Consider the following 13,565-nt stretch of genomic DNA (forward strand, 5'->3'; position numbering starts at 1 on the left):
GCACTTCTCTCGCACGCAGCAAACCGCCAGGCGGAACACGGCGCGCTCCGCTCTGCTCCGCTCCGTTCAGCTCCGCTCTGCTCCGCTCTGCTCTGCCTCGCTTCGCCTCCTAGTCTCATTAACGCTCCCAGGCTCAAGACACGTTCAGTGGAGTGATCCGGGCTCGCCAGCTGACTCTCTTGGTTCGTGTCCGAGGACTATTGATCCCATCCCTCCCGGCGATTCTCAGTAAGCATAACATTAAGCATTTATTACGTCTTTCTACGGATCCCCCGTCGCTGTCGCTCCAGCTGCACCCACACGACGATGACCCCCATGCCAGCGACTCCGGACCACGCCGCCCAGGTACCCGAACCGCGATGCTTAGGTGCATAGGCCGTTCAACCCTCGTACGTCCCTCGTTTTTAGAATCTAGTCTCTCGTAGCTTGGTGTCGGGGTGACGCTGTGACAGGAGATCGATATGATCAGATTGATATTGTAGTTGATTTTGTAAATTTGACAAGCTTCGTAAAGCTTTTCCGACATGAGAACTTAAGGTAAGATTATTTGCATTGTTCAATTTCGGTAGAATCAGTGGATAAATGCGGATGTTTATTAATATGTCGAAAATAACACAACAATACTTGCTATTGGAATTCTCACTGAATTTTTACATTCCTCTGGAAAATGCATCAAATCCGCAGGACAGTGATAAACGTATAGAATTAACGAAAGGGACGAATGAGGGTTAAACGGTTCCGGATGACTGTATTACGTATTACGTAGTGATTCAAGTAGTAGACGTTTGATTGTGTCAGATGTCGTGAAAATCGATCACATTTTTCGTTCAAACTGCTGCAGAATGGCGAGAAAAAATCTTAGGACGGATTTTTTAAACTCGTCTGAAAGCAACGACTTCAATTTTTAAATTCATGGTGGTTGAAGTAACGGGAGAAAATTGTTTTACCCTGTCGAATCGTTTAAGTTGGGAAAATACTCTAAAATTATCATTCCTACTTTTCCATGCGATTAATAATAGGAAAATTTTTATTTGGAAAAGATAACTAGGTAGGCTGGGAAGAGTACAAGTGGAGCTTTAAAATGAACCTAAGTTCATTGCTATACGATTTTTTGTCGCCTAATTAACATAGTTTTTAAGTCAGTCAAGTAGTACATAGTGATATATGTCAGACATCGCGAAAATAAGCCACATTTTTTATTCACACAGCAATAGAATGGCGAGAAAAAAAATCTTAGGGTTGATTTTTTAAACTCGTCTGAAAGAGCAACAACTTCAATTTTCAAATCCATGGTGGTTTAAAAATCGGGAAAAAATTATTTCATATTATAGAATAATTTAAGTTTGTTAAATTGTCTAAAATTGTCATTTCTACTTTTCCATGTGATTACTAATAGGAAAGTTTCATTCAGAAAAAATAACTAGCTAGGCTGGATAGCACATGAATTGAGGTTTAAAATGAGCCTAGGTTGATCGCTGTACGATTTTTTGTCAGGTAGTTACAAATTCGGAAGTCTGATATTTTCCAAATACAAAAAAGCAACTTGCACTCCCCTAACTGTTCCTTAATACAAAAGTGTACTGGAAACTGCCAGCAACTCGAGACCATGCTATTCAACCGAATGGGTACTTAAACTTGATCTGTTAAATAGTCCTGAATTACTATATCACGTGTATATAACAGGCACTCAAGTAGTATAAAGTTGTTCGCGTCAGACATCACGAAAATGAGACACGCTTTTCGTTCAAACCGTCGCAGAATGACGAGAAACAAACTTGTGGATAATTTTTTTTTAACTCGTTTGAAAGCGCAGATTTCAATCTTTAGATCAATGTTGATTTTGAGAACGACGAAAAATCTTTGGCTTCACGGAGCAGACTGAATTTGGAATACTTGGAAAAATTGCCATATTTGATTTCCTTTAATTTGACTAATGCAACAGAACGAATTTCACATAAAACGTTGTTTGATCAAACGAACAATTAACGAGATACTCCAGTAGTTATCAACTCGTACCACACAGAACACCAGTCCCAATACAGTTTCACGTTTTTCGCAGAATATTTCGAAAAATGTCCATATTTGATTTCTTTCTATTTTACTAATGCAACAGAACGAATTTCGCATAAAACATTGTTTGATCAAACGAACAGCTAGCGAGGTACTTCACCAATTATCAACTCGTACTGCACAGAACACCAGTTCAATACGCTTTCACGTTCTTCGCAGAATACTTTGAAAAATTTCCATTTATTTAATTTCCTTCTATTTTGTTAATGCAACAGAACGAATTTCGCATAAAACGTTGTTTAATCAATCGAACAACTAGCGAGGCACTCCAGCAGTTATCAACTCGTACTGCACAGAACACTAGTCTAATACGCTTTCACGTTCTATCTAGGGAAGTACACAAGATAAGAAAATGAAACTGCACTCGTCTGAAAGGCTCTTTCGAAGAGAACGAATTTCGCATAAAACATTGTTTGATCAAACGAACGACTAGTGAGTTATTCCAGCTGTTATCGGTCCACATCATACCCTGCACTTTCCCGGTTTCATTTCACTCGGTGCACAGTCCCTTCGACCCTTAGCGTACAGTATACTCGCACAGCGCGGAACGCGGAAGACTATAGGCAGCATGCAGCACTGGTTCATAAACGTTTTACGACATTGATATCGCCGCAGTCGTTCAGTGTTTGGTTTCCGACTGACTCGGCGCGAAATGTTCGAAGGGGGAGAAAAGGGAAAAGAAAGCTCGGAAGAAATGACAAAAACGGGGCGGTGGCCCTTGGTACAGGGTTGGGGGCTCCGGGGGGAATAACATAAAAATGTTGGCGGCGCTCCAAAGAGCTTGCCAACTCTCAAACGACTACTAAATCAAAATACCTAGCCGGGCCGGCGCACCAGCCGAGTTAAATTTTATTCGAAATCCTTTTATCGCGAAACCTATTTCCCCGAAAAAATGTAAATCTTGGTTACCCGGTCGCCTTCGCGTGCCTTCTCCCCACCCCGACCACCCCTCTCTCTCTCTCTCTCTTTCGAATCTACCATTCCTTCTTCTATAACAGCACCCTCGACGAAACTGTCGTGTTACGGTACTGTTCTCCCCTCGTTTTTTTACCTCGGCTATATCTTATAATATGCGAATTTTTTCCCTGAAACCCGTCGACGTTTTGCAATGAAGCCATTTTTTTATTGGCAAAATCGTGGCTTTGAGCATATGTCATAATTTCTTCAAGACACAATATTAATAATTACAGGGGATATAGTCATTTTCCTGAATGTACTTTTTTTTAAAACGTTTTACAAGTTTGCAATTAATGAGTTTGTGAGAAATGAAGTTTCTTTCAACAGAAAAAGTACATCTTTCCTACTATTCCTTGAATTTTATTTATGCAATAATCATGACAATTGTTAAAGATGTGATCATATCTCTGAAGGCACATTTCGCAGGGCACTCTATGTTGAAAATAAATTTTTTTCAACATTCTGCTTACTTTATGCAGTGATTTTATTTTTATTTGGAAGAGTGTACCTTCAAATATCTTTCGTAATTTCTTCACGAAAAAGCATAAACAATTGTAAAAGATATAGCAATTTTAGTTGAGGTCCTTGCTTGGAAATGGAGACGGGCTGCGAGAAGGAACGCTGACACTCAGATTAACATAGTGAAAACAAAAACAAGAAATATATTAATAAACTTCAATGTACGTACTTTCTATCGCCATTTTGTTTCTGAACAGGACCACTTCTTGGAAAAAGAATGATCAAAAGCCCCAAGTTCCTCGGTATTTTCATTTCCGCGAAAAAATGTAAATCTTGGTTACCCGGCCTCCCACACGACGCTACCTCCCCCCACTCATCTGAATCGGCCATTTCTTCTTCCGTAACAGCACCCAGGACGAAACTGTCGTGTTACGGCACTGTTTCTCCTCTCGTTCTCTGCCTCGGCTATACTTTATCCTCTCTTTTAAGGTCGTTGCATACCCTATGCGTATATCCCCGGCGACCGAGGGCTGTGGGGTGGTGGGCGAAGGGGTAGGGCGACATTAAATCGCATTCTGAAAGTACCGTTGAAACGAAAAAACGAGAGGAACCCGGTAAAATACGAGCCACGAGCAGCTGTTCCCCTTGTTTCGAGAAACAAACTTCTTCCCTGCACTTGCCGCTTTTATTGTTTCGGATTATACACCCCTCCAGGAGCAAGTGAGGTCAGATATGGAGGAGTTCGACACAAGCCTGCCGACTTTTGTTGCTCGACCGATTTTTCAACTTTCCTTGTACAATCAAAAGTGTTTGTTTACAATTTTTAATTGGAGGAGGGTGGGTTTGGGAATTTTTTTATCTCGGATATACAGGGTGAGTCACCAAACGTTACCACCTCAAATATCTTTGTTGTTTCTAAAGATACGTAAAATATGGTAAGGACAAAGTTGAATGGTACAATGGGGCTGACACGATGCAAAAAAAAAAATTTTGTTTTTATGTCATTTTTTCAGAGATATGAAGGTGACCTTCATTTTTTTAAATGGAATGAGGTATTTTTTAATACATCAATCGATGCAGCTGGACATTCGTTATAATAAAGTACTAACCTATGTATGTCGAAAAGTTATTAGTTCAGGAGATATTTCAATTTAAATAACTCTAAAATACCATTACTGTCGTACTACGACGTCAGTGTTTACTTACTTATGTAACGTCTTATCACGACAGTAATGGTGTTTTAGAGTTATTTAAATTGAAACATCTCCTGAACTAATAACTTTTCGACATACATAGGGTAGTACTTTATTATAACGAATGTCCAGCTGCATCGATTGATGTATTAAAAAATACCTCATTCCATTTAAAAAAATGAAGGTCACCTTCATATCTCTGAAAAAATGACATAAAAACAAAATTTTTTTTTTTGCATCGTGTCAGCCCCATTGTACCATTCAACTTTGTCCTTACCATATTTTACGTATCTTTAGGAACAACAAAGATATTTGAGGTGGTAACGTTTGGTGACTCACCCTGTATACCATTTGTTGCAGCGGGTTGAATGTATTTTCATGTGAATCTGAGATTGTCGGATCTATTATAAATAATTTTTTTGTATACACAGAGCTGTGTTTTATGTATCATATGTGATGTTAGATTATGTGATAGCTGTTTGATAGGTGATTGAGGTTTGTTTATAATTTTCGATATTACAAACTAGTTTTCTGATCAAATGAGAACTGTTGGCGATGATCCAAAGCTTGCCGATTGTAACAAAGAAAGGATCAGCTCATTTAGTTCCCGAGAATTCATGATCACGATGAATTTTACCATATTAGATCACTTTCGTGAGAGGAGTCACTGGTGCAGTCACAGGACTGCACTTATGAATTTTTATCTCGGAGACTACTTGTCTGATTGAGCTGATTCTTACTTCGTTTTAATCAAGAAAGTATGGTGCACCGCGAAGCATTCTTTTTCTACGAAATATTTGTTGCGTACTGTTAAAAATTAATAAGCAAATTGGGAATTTCATCTCGAAGAAACTTATTTCCCTTCACAGTGACAAAACCTTAATTTTTCGAAGTGAAAAAATTGTTTACGGTGAGCCTAACCTTTCTGATTGTAACGAAAAAAGAATCAACTGAGTCGGAGAGAAATTCTTGCCGAGATAAAAATTCTTAACTTTTTTGTATTTTTCAACTTTTGCACGTTTTACCAAGTGAAAATGTTTACGAATTTTTATCTCGAAAGTTATTTGTCCAATCGAGTTGAATCTTTCTTTATTCAATTCCGGAAGGTTCAGTCTATTATATTGATCTTCAGTTCATCGAAAAATTAATTTCCAGCGAGCAAATTACTTTAACAAAGCCCTGCTGCTCCTTTTTGAGTTGTATTTTGCAACTTTTTCCCATTTTACCAAGTAAACATAGCTCGTACTTTCGAATTTCTATCTCGAAAACCATTTGTCCGATCGAGTTGAATCTTTCTTTACTCAATTCCGAAAGGTTCAGCCTATTATACTGATTTTTAGTTCATCGAAAAATTAATTTCTAGCGAGCAAATTACTTTAACAATGCCCTCCTGCTCCTTGTTGAGCTTTCAATTGTGGTTTCCGCGGAGCAGCTTCGAAATTACACAGGATTGGACATCCTCCGGAGGATATCCGTTGAATGGGCTCTATACTTAATCCGTTTGGAGGAGAACGCCGATATTCCGCTACTTTCTTCGCCCGCTTATCTTTCCCGATTGGCAATTCCGTCTGTTTAGGAATCAGGCCAATACACGTTGCGAGATTGAGTTAATAAGTGTCCGAGGACCAACGATACCTTATCGACTTCTACTCGAGCCGATACAGTACATTATTGTCTGATTTTCTTCCGCCTCAGAGGCTCTCGATGCTTAAAATGGTCGCTGCTTTTTTATTAGTTCCATTTTCCACTGTGCTGGGCTTGGACGATCGATTTCCTGGAATAAAAAATAATGATGCTGCAAGCCAATCATGTTATTAAGAAAATAATCTCGGGAAATTGTAGGTCAAGATAATACTGTCCGTGCTTTCATTATATCGTACATTCTTCAGCTACAAATTCAATTTTCTCTTCATTCACAGATTTTTGTGAAAAATTAATTCCAACCATTTTTATCAGCTTTCAGAAAAATAAAATATATTCTAGTATTGTTAATGGAGAGAATTATTAGACCATTATTAATTAATGGTAAACATTATTGGACCATACTGTGTTTGGTAAGTTTACTCGTCATACAGTTGACAAATAATGTCGATTGTTTCGATAAAATTATTTAGTAGAAAATAAAGAAATTGATGGTTTTGTGAATAGAAAGAACAGGTTAGAGAGCTAAATCAGGTACAACGATTACTCTTGCTTATCTGTTAAACTCGTAAACCATAAGCAAGTAAAGTTGTAACTTATATTACCTCATCAGAAAGTTTTGTATTACGTTGTAAATCAATTGCGGTGTAAATTTGATCCCCCTGGAAGGAATTTTAGCTACCTTAAACAAGATAAGATGAAATGAGCAATCTATTTTGCATTACAACCTCCTATTGGGCGCTTTATAACTCAAAGCAGCTTGATAATGGAGAATGAAACGTATTTCATTAAGTGGTATCTAATTCGAAAATTGTTTTTGCATGCTATCTCACAAAATATAGTAGCATTTCAAGTTCTATCTTACTTGTCATTAGACGGTGAAGGAAAATAATGGATCACACATTTAAATGAACAGAGAAGTTGCATAATTCAATGTTATTTATGATAGATTTTTTATCTTGCAAACACTTGTCTGATTGAGTTTATTGTTTTTTTTTATTATAATCACGTTTTGTTCCTTGTATACAATTTCTTTTTCTTCGGAAAACTCGTTCTATAATATTAACAAACATATATGAGTGTCCTCTGGCTGAAATTGATAGAATTTGTTTATAATTTCTAATAATTGATACAAAAATTATTTTCGAAATGAAAATTCATAAATACGCTCTTATTTATCAATACACCCTTTCATGAGAGTGAGAATTATTAGCAACTTCAAAGACCTGTATTTTATAAACAAATTCTAAGTGAGCAAATTGATGACTTAAACTCCTATTAATTTTTTTGATTTTTAACAAAATCACTGATATCCATTGCAAAACACTTGAATAATGCATTAGACAAAAATATCTTCGTTAATTTCAATGGTGTGTATTTTCTAAACAAATTCGAAGTGAGCAAATTGATGACTTAAACTCCTATTAATTTTTTTGTACATAATTATACGATCAGTGATTTTTAACAAAATCACTGATATCCATTGCAAAACACTTGAATAATGCATTAGACAAAAATATCTTCGTTAATTTCAATGGTGTGTATTTTCTAAACAAATTCGAAGTGAGCAAATTGATGACTTAAGCTCCTACTAATTTTTCTTGTGCATAATTATACGACCAGTGATTTTTAAGAAAATCGCCGATATCCATTGCAAAACACTTGAATAATGCATTAGACAAAAATATCTTCGTTAATTTCAATGGTGTGTATTTTCTAAACAAATTCGAAGTGAGCAAATTGATGACTTAAACCTCACCTAATTTCCCTTGTAGTTCACCATACAGCATTTTGATTTTCGGCAAAATTGTTCGAAATTGCAAACTCGAGACTCTAAACTCATTGCCCCACATCATCGAAATAGATTTCCTTCGCGCACATTATTATTTTCCAAGCAACGTAAGAACTAAGTACGATGAATTTTTCCTATAAGTCGCGGACAAAGCAAGCAAACGCTAGATTATGATTTCGTTCTGTGGGAACACGGCTCCGGGTTCATCCGAATGAAATAAATAACGGTTCCAGCGAGAATTGCGGGCTTTGTCGGGCCGTCGTCACTCGTAACGTTCAATTTACTTGGCGGCATCAATCTTATCCTTCTTTATTCGCCTCGCGGCCCTCTATCCACCCTCTCCCTGGCTAATCTCTACGGCCTCAGAGCGCCGTTTCCTCCTTCTTCGCGCCTCGCAGGATACCTCGTGCGCCCTCTTCGAGTCTTCATCTATCAGCCGACATCGTGTAATCGTGTCAACGTTCTCCGATTCTTCCTTTCTCCTTCTCTCTCTCTCTCTCACACACACTCTGCGACCCCTGACACAACTCCCAAATGGATCCGCGATCGCTAATCGTGTACGAATCTATTTATACTTTTTCCCTCGCGGCCCTGCGTCATTAATTATCTTGCCGGGAGCTTCCGGAGCAGCGATCCGATCCATCGAAAAAACGAGCCGTTTTGTTATCACGCCAAATCGAGTTTGTCGGACGTCCAAACACGAAAAAGTTGCCAGTGAGTCGGAAAGGATTGAATCAATCGCAAACCGTTTGTGTCCGAGGAAAAAATGGCCGGAATAAAAGTTGCAGGGGATTCCACGGTGATTATGATATGGTAATTCTGTTTTTGTTATTCCGATGGTGTTTTTTTTTTTTTGAGGTAGAAAGATTTCCAGTTGGGTGGATTTAATTTGTAGCTATTGATTCTGGGATCGTCCGATGAGTCTCTTTTTCTATTATAATTGATGCCGCGGATATTTGCGAAAGTCAATCATTGTGTGACGTAATGCAGAGGGTGTGAAAGAAAATCGTCGACCTTTTGACATCGAAATTCTAGAATCGAGATTATTTATAAAAATACAGGTAGTTGAAGCAGAGTTGTGCAGAATTGCAATTGAATTACTCCCAGGAATTATAATTACAAAGTAATTGAATTACATTGCAATTCAGTCATATTGTAATTTATAATTCAGATCTTCATTCAATTAAATTACAATGTAATTCGTAATTGAAATTGAAGTACAATTATAAAACACTTTGTAATTAAATTACAATTGTATGGAGTACAATTATAAAATAGCGTTACGTAGTATGAAGGAGGACGAGGCATAGAAACTACGGCGCATAGACAGCAAATAAGCACTTCTTCAAAGTTCTGGGCTATAATTTGGACAGCTGTATTTTAATTATATTGTATATTTCAATTATACTGTATTTCTATTACACATCTGATTAAAATACTTAGTACATAATTGAATTAATTGAAAGGTTTGGATTATGTAATTCAGTTACGACGAAGTTGAATTACTATATAATTGATATACAATGCAATTCAATTGTGTAATTGAATTACAATGTAATTGAATTAGCACAGCTCTGATTTGAAGTCACGATTTTTTTGGCAGAGTTGTGCTAATTCAATTACAGAATTGAATTACATTGTATTTCAATTATATGTATAGCAATTCAACTACGTCGTAACTGAATTACATGATTCAAACCTTTCAATTAATTCAACTACTAAAGTATTTTAATCAGATGTGTAATTGAAATACAATATCTCTCGAAATTATAGTCCAGAACTTTGAAGAAGTGTCTATGCGTTGTAGTTTCTGTTCCTGGTCCTCGTTCATAATACGTAACGCTATTTTATAATTGTACTCCAATTGCAATTACGAATGTAGAATGAATGTTGATCTGAATTATAAATTACAATATGACTGAATTACAGTGTAATTCAATTGTCATTCTGCACAACTCTGAATCTTGGCAATGGGTCATTATGCTAATTAAATGTTTATTCCAGCGATCTATTATTGAAATTTAATTATTGTATGATGTATTACAGAGAAAATTAGTGAGGGTTTACATTATCACCTTGCCAGTTTCAAGTTTGTTTATAAAATACAGGACTTCGAAGTTGTAAAAGTTTCTTAGCATATATATATCCATGCTAGTTATTATCTTGAAAATTGCTTGCGCCAGTCATGTAGGGAAACTTAATGAGGATTTTATGCGTTTACGACAGAAGTGAGTAGGTTAATTTAGAATAGAAAAACATCACAAGAATTTTAAAATACTATTATATTCTTCTCGACCTATTAAACGTATCAAGTAAGAAAATAAACTCCTCTTTCGCTCCAGTTTGTTGCAAATCAGATACAAAACATATTTATTTTACATAAAGATCCGCTGTCTAGTCATCACTTTGCTGCCTTTCTATTTGTTTACAAAATGTAAATCGCTAAATATTCCGATTTTTCGACGAAAATTACCTTCAGGTACAAGGCTGCACTCGTGAATGTTTATCTCGACAACTACCGATCGTATCGACTGGAATCTTTTTTCATTTTGAGCCGGTAGGTTCGCTCTATCCAACTTTATTTCATCGAAAAATCGATCCTGTAACATAGAAAATCGTATTTGAGTTTGCGGTTGTTGAAATAGTGAAGGAGAGCGCTCGGTGCGTAACAAAAACGTGCGTGACGCCTGGAAAAAAAACGTACCGCGGGTAAAAACCGTGGTAGGACGAAGGCTTTTAAAGCCACGCCTAGCAAGGATTTCACCGGTGTCACCGGCTGCCACGCTTTTTCCCTGGCTTTTCACGATTTTTCTTCGCAGGATTGCGAAGGGAAGAAGTTTACGGACGAGGAGTGGGAAAAGAGAAAGAAAGAGAGAGAGAGAAAAGAGGAAGTGACGGTGGAGAGAGGAAGTAACGCGAGCGAACTCTTTTAAGACGAAAAATAAGAGCGTCTTGGCTCCTTATCTAGATAGGCCGCCATTCCGTCTTGAAGTAAGGAACGTAGAAACGCCAGCGACAAAAACTCACCGGGCACGACAGCCCGAGAACGAAGATGAGCCGAAGAACGGGAAAAAGAAAGGGGACAAGGAGGCCGGGAGATAACTGCTGTATTAAGATTCCTAATCTAAATGAACGCTCGTTCCGGTCTAGTGGCAATGACGGTTTATCCAGGCGTGCCCTGCCTCGGTTACATCCCGCGCTGCCTTTAAACGACTTAACGACGATTTTCGGAACGGTCGTATGGAGTCCACGGAATTGAATCGAACACACAGAAACAACCACTCTCTCTTTCTCTCTCTCTCTCGCTCTCTCGCTCTCGTACCCTCTCCAAGACCTAAACAAATGCTTGTTGTGCTCGGTGCTCCCGGATACTGCTAATTGCGAAATTATCGGCGGAACAATTGCTTCATCTATGAGAACGGCGATAATGAACTTGAGACAAATCGGTTGCTTTCTCTAGCCGAAGACCTTTTCGATCCAAATCACGTATTCTGCAATGAAGTGTGGGGGAAAGTAGGGGGGTTTATGTCATCGCTATACAAGACCGCGGATCTTCATGCAAAATAAAAAATGTTTACGTTGATTGCGAGACACAGGAGCTAAATAAAAATTTAATTCTTCTTTTGATTATTTTGTTAAGGCGAAACTAATACACTGATGGCCTGGCCATCTTTTTAATATCTTTGTAATATCTCCACTGTTTTAAATTATACGTACCCATTTTCGTCATAAATACATAAAATCCGCAGTCTTGTTAGTCATCACTTTACTGATTTTCGATTTGTTAGCTAAATATACCATGAATCATGTATTGTCCATATAAGAATTTGAAAAGATTCCAATTTTACTCACACTTTCACGAAAAATTGCATTTCTAAATTTCTATGTTGCGAACTATTTGTTCGATCAAGTTGATTCTCTCTCCATCTCAATCAAGAACGGTTCGGATTTTCATAAACAGTTTTTTTCTTCATTAAAAAAACAATTTTGTAATATATTGTGTGTGTGACAAGAAGTTATTAATGTCTCTTAGATTCTTATTTCCTAAATTTCGTCCTGATGTAATTCTTCGTAAATTTTCAATTAAAAAAGGACAATTGTTTGTGGTTTTAATCTTAATCGGACAAATAGAGTTCCCGAGATGAAAATTTGCAGGCACAGTTCTCTGAATTTTGCAATATTCGCCCACTTGCACGAAGGAACAAGGCTACTAGTGAATTTTTATTTAAAAAATTAGTTGTTTCATCGAGTTGGGTATCTTTTCTATCTCAATCTAGAAAGTATTACCTAAATCATATGTAATTATTTGCCTTGTAAAAATTAATACAATATCAAAAACTACGAAGAGATACATAAAATAATTATACTCGCTGTATCATTCGTTTTAAACTTTTATCAATAGAAAGTGTGATCTCTGACGCGTGTCTCAACGGATTTATAATAATCGGGAAGAATCGTTAGGGGAATTAGAGCGACTCGGATTGGACAGACTTCCAGTTAATTATCGCCGTACGTATTTCGGATTTTCCTGATTATTTCGTAAAACTCGTGACGCCCTTGATACATTGAAAACGAATTGCGCTAATTGCCCTGTCTAAAGCCCACCAATGGCCAGGCAATATTTGAAATAATCGAAACCGTAATTCCGGTTTTTCATCTCCTTCATTACTCCATTTATCTTCCCATTGTTTCGCCAATTGCTCCTAAATTAATTCCCTTGTTGTGTCATCAATTTTTTTCCCGATTTGAAGGAGCATTTCAATATTGTTTTGAATTGATCCTAACCTAATCTATTTAACACTTCATCAATATCATTTCCAAAATATCTTTCTATTTAAAGAAATGATGCAATTGTTAATTGCACATGCACTGCTGCATCTAAAAAACAATTTAAAGGCCTACAGATGTAGTGCTCTTCGAACCATTTATCTTTCTCCTTTGGCATTTTTTCGTAACTGCAATAATAACGGAGTTATGACTTGATACAATTGCGTGGACCACCATGTAGTGTAAAACAAAAATATACACAATCAGAAATTTTAATCCAGTTTAATTTACATTACATTCTGATTTAATCCCAATGTGATCGAATCTGAATATTTAATTGGTGCTTAAAGTATCAAATGTTGAGAAGCGATTGGACATTGTAGTAACGGTATTTGAAAAATTGGGTATTTTGATAAGAGTAACCATTGCGATGCGTTTATTCGTTACCAGATCGCATTGATAAACCAAACAATGCGGCACGCGATTCAATAGTATAAATGACTGTTCGCCGCGCTGCTTTCATTGCGAACGACTGGAATCTTTTAGTTCATCCATTTGATCGCCCTCCGCGTTTCCTTTCATTGCGGTGCGTGTAATGCTTCGACAATGGATTCAATTCTGGAACAAGTCTCTCTTTTTATCATTCGAAATAGATTTCATTCCGGATCCCCTTTCTTCCGAGTTTT

The 13,565-nt window shown here is 37.1% G+C and overlaps 1 protein-coding gene and 1 long non-coding RNA gene across 7 annotated transcripts in view; both read left to right on the top strand.

Annotated features, from left to right (window-relative positions):
- Mib1 (E3 ubiquitin-protein ligase mind bomb 1) overlaps positions 1-13,565 on the top strand; it is a 640,458-nt gene that overhangs the window by 452,303 nt on the left and 174,590 nt on the right. The window lies entirely within an intron of this gene.
- The window catches only part of LOC143217866 (uncharacterized), a 50,121-nt gene that overhangs the window by 5,655 nt on the left and 30,901 nt on the right, over positions 1-13,565 (top strand). Inside the window, exons 1-2 of one of the 3 annotated variants that reach the window (XR_013010919.1) lie at positions 51-182; positions 291-345. The exons of 1 other annotated variant lie outside the window; for it this stretch is intronic. This is a non-coding gene — a long non-coding RNA (uncharacterized LOC143217866). One more of the 3 variants, XR_013010920.1, reaches the window with a different exon arrangement.

This window comes from Lasioglossum baleicum, chromosome 18 (assembly GCF_051020765.1).
Source record: "Lasioglossum baleicum chromosome 18, iyLasBale1, whole genome shotgun sequence".
Classification (NCBI taxonomy): Eukaryota; Metazoa; Arthropoda; class Insecta; order Hymenoptera; family Halictidae; genus Lasioglossum; species Lasioglossum baleicum.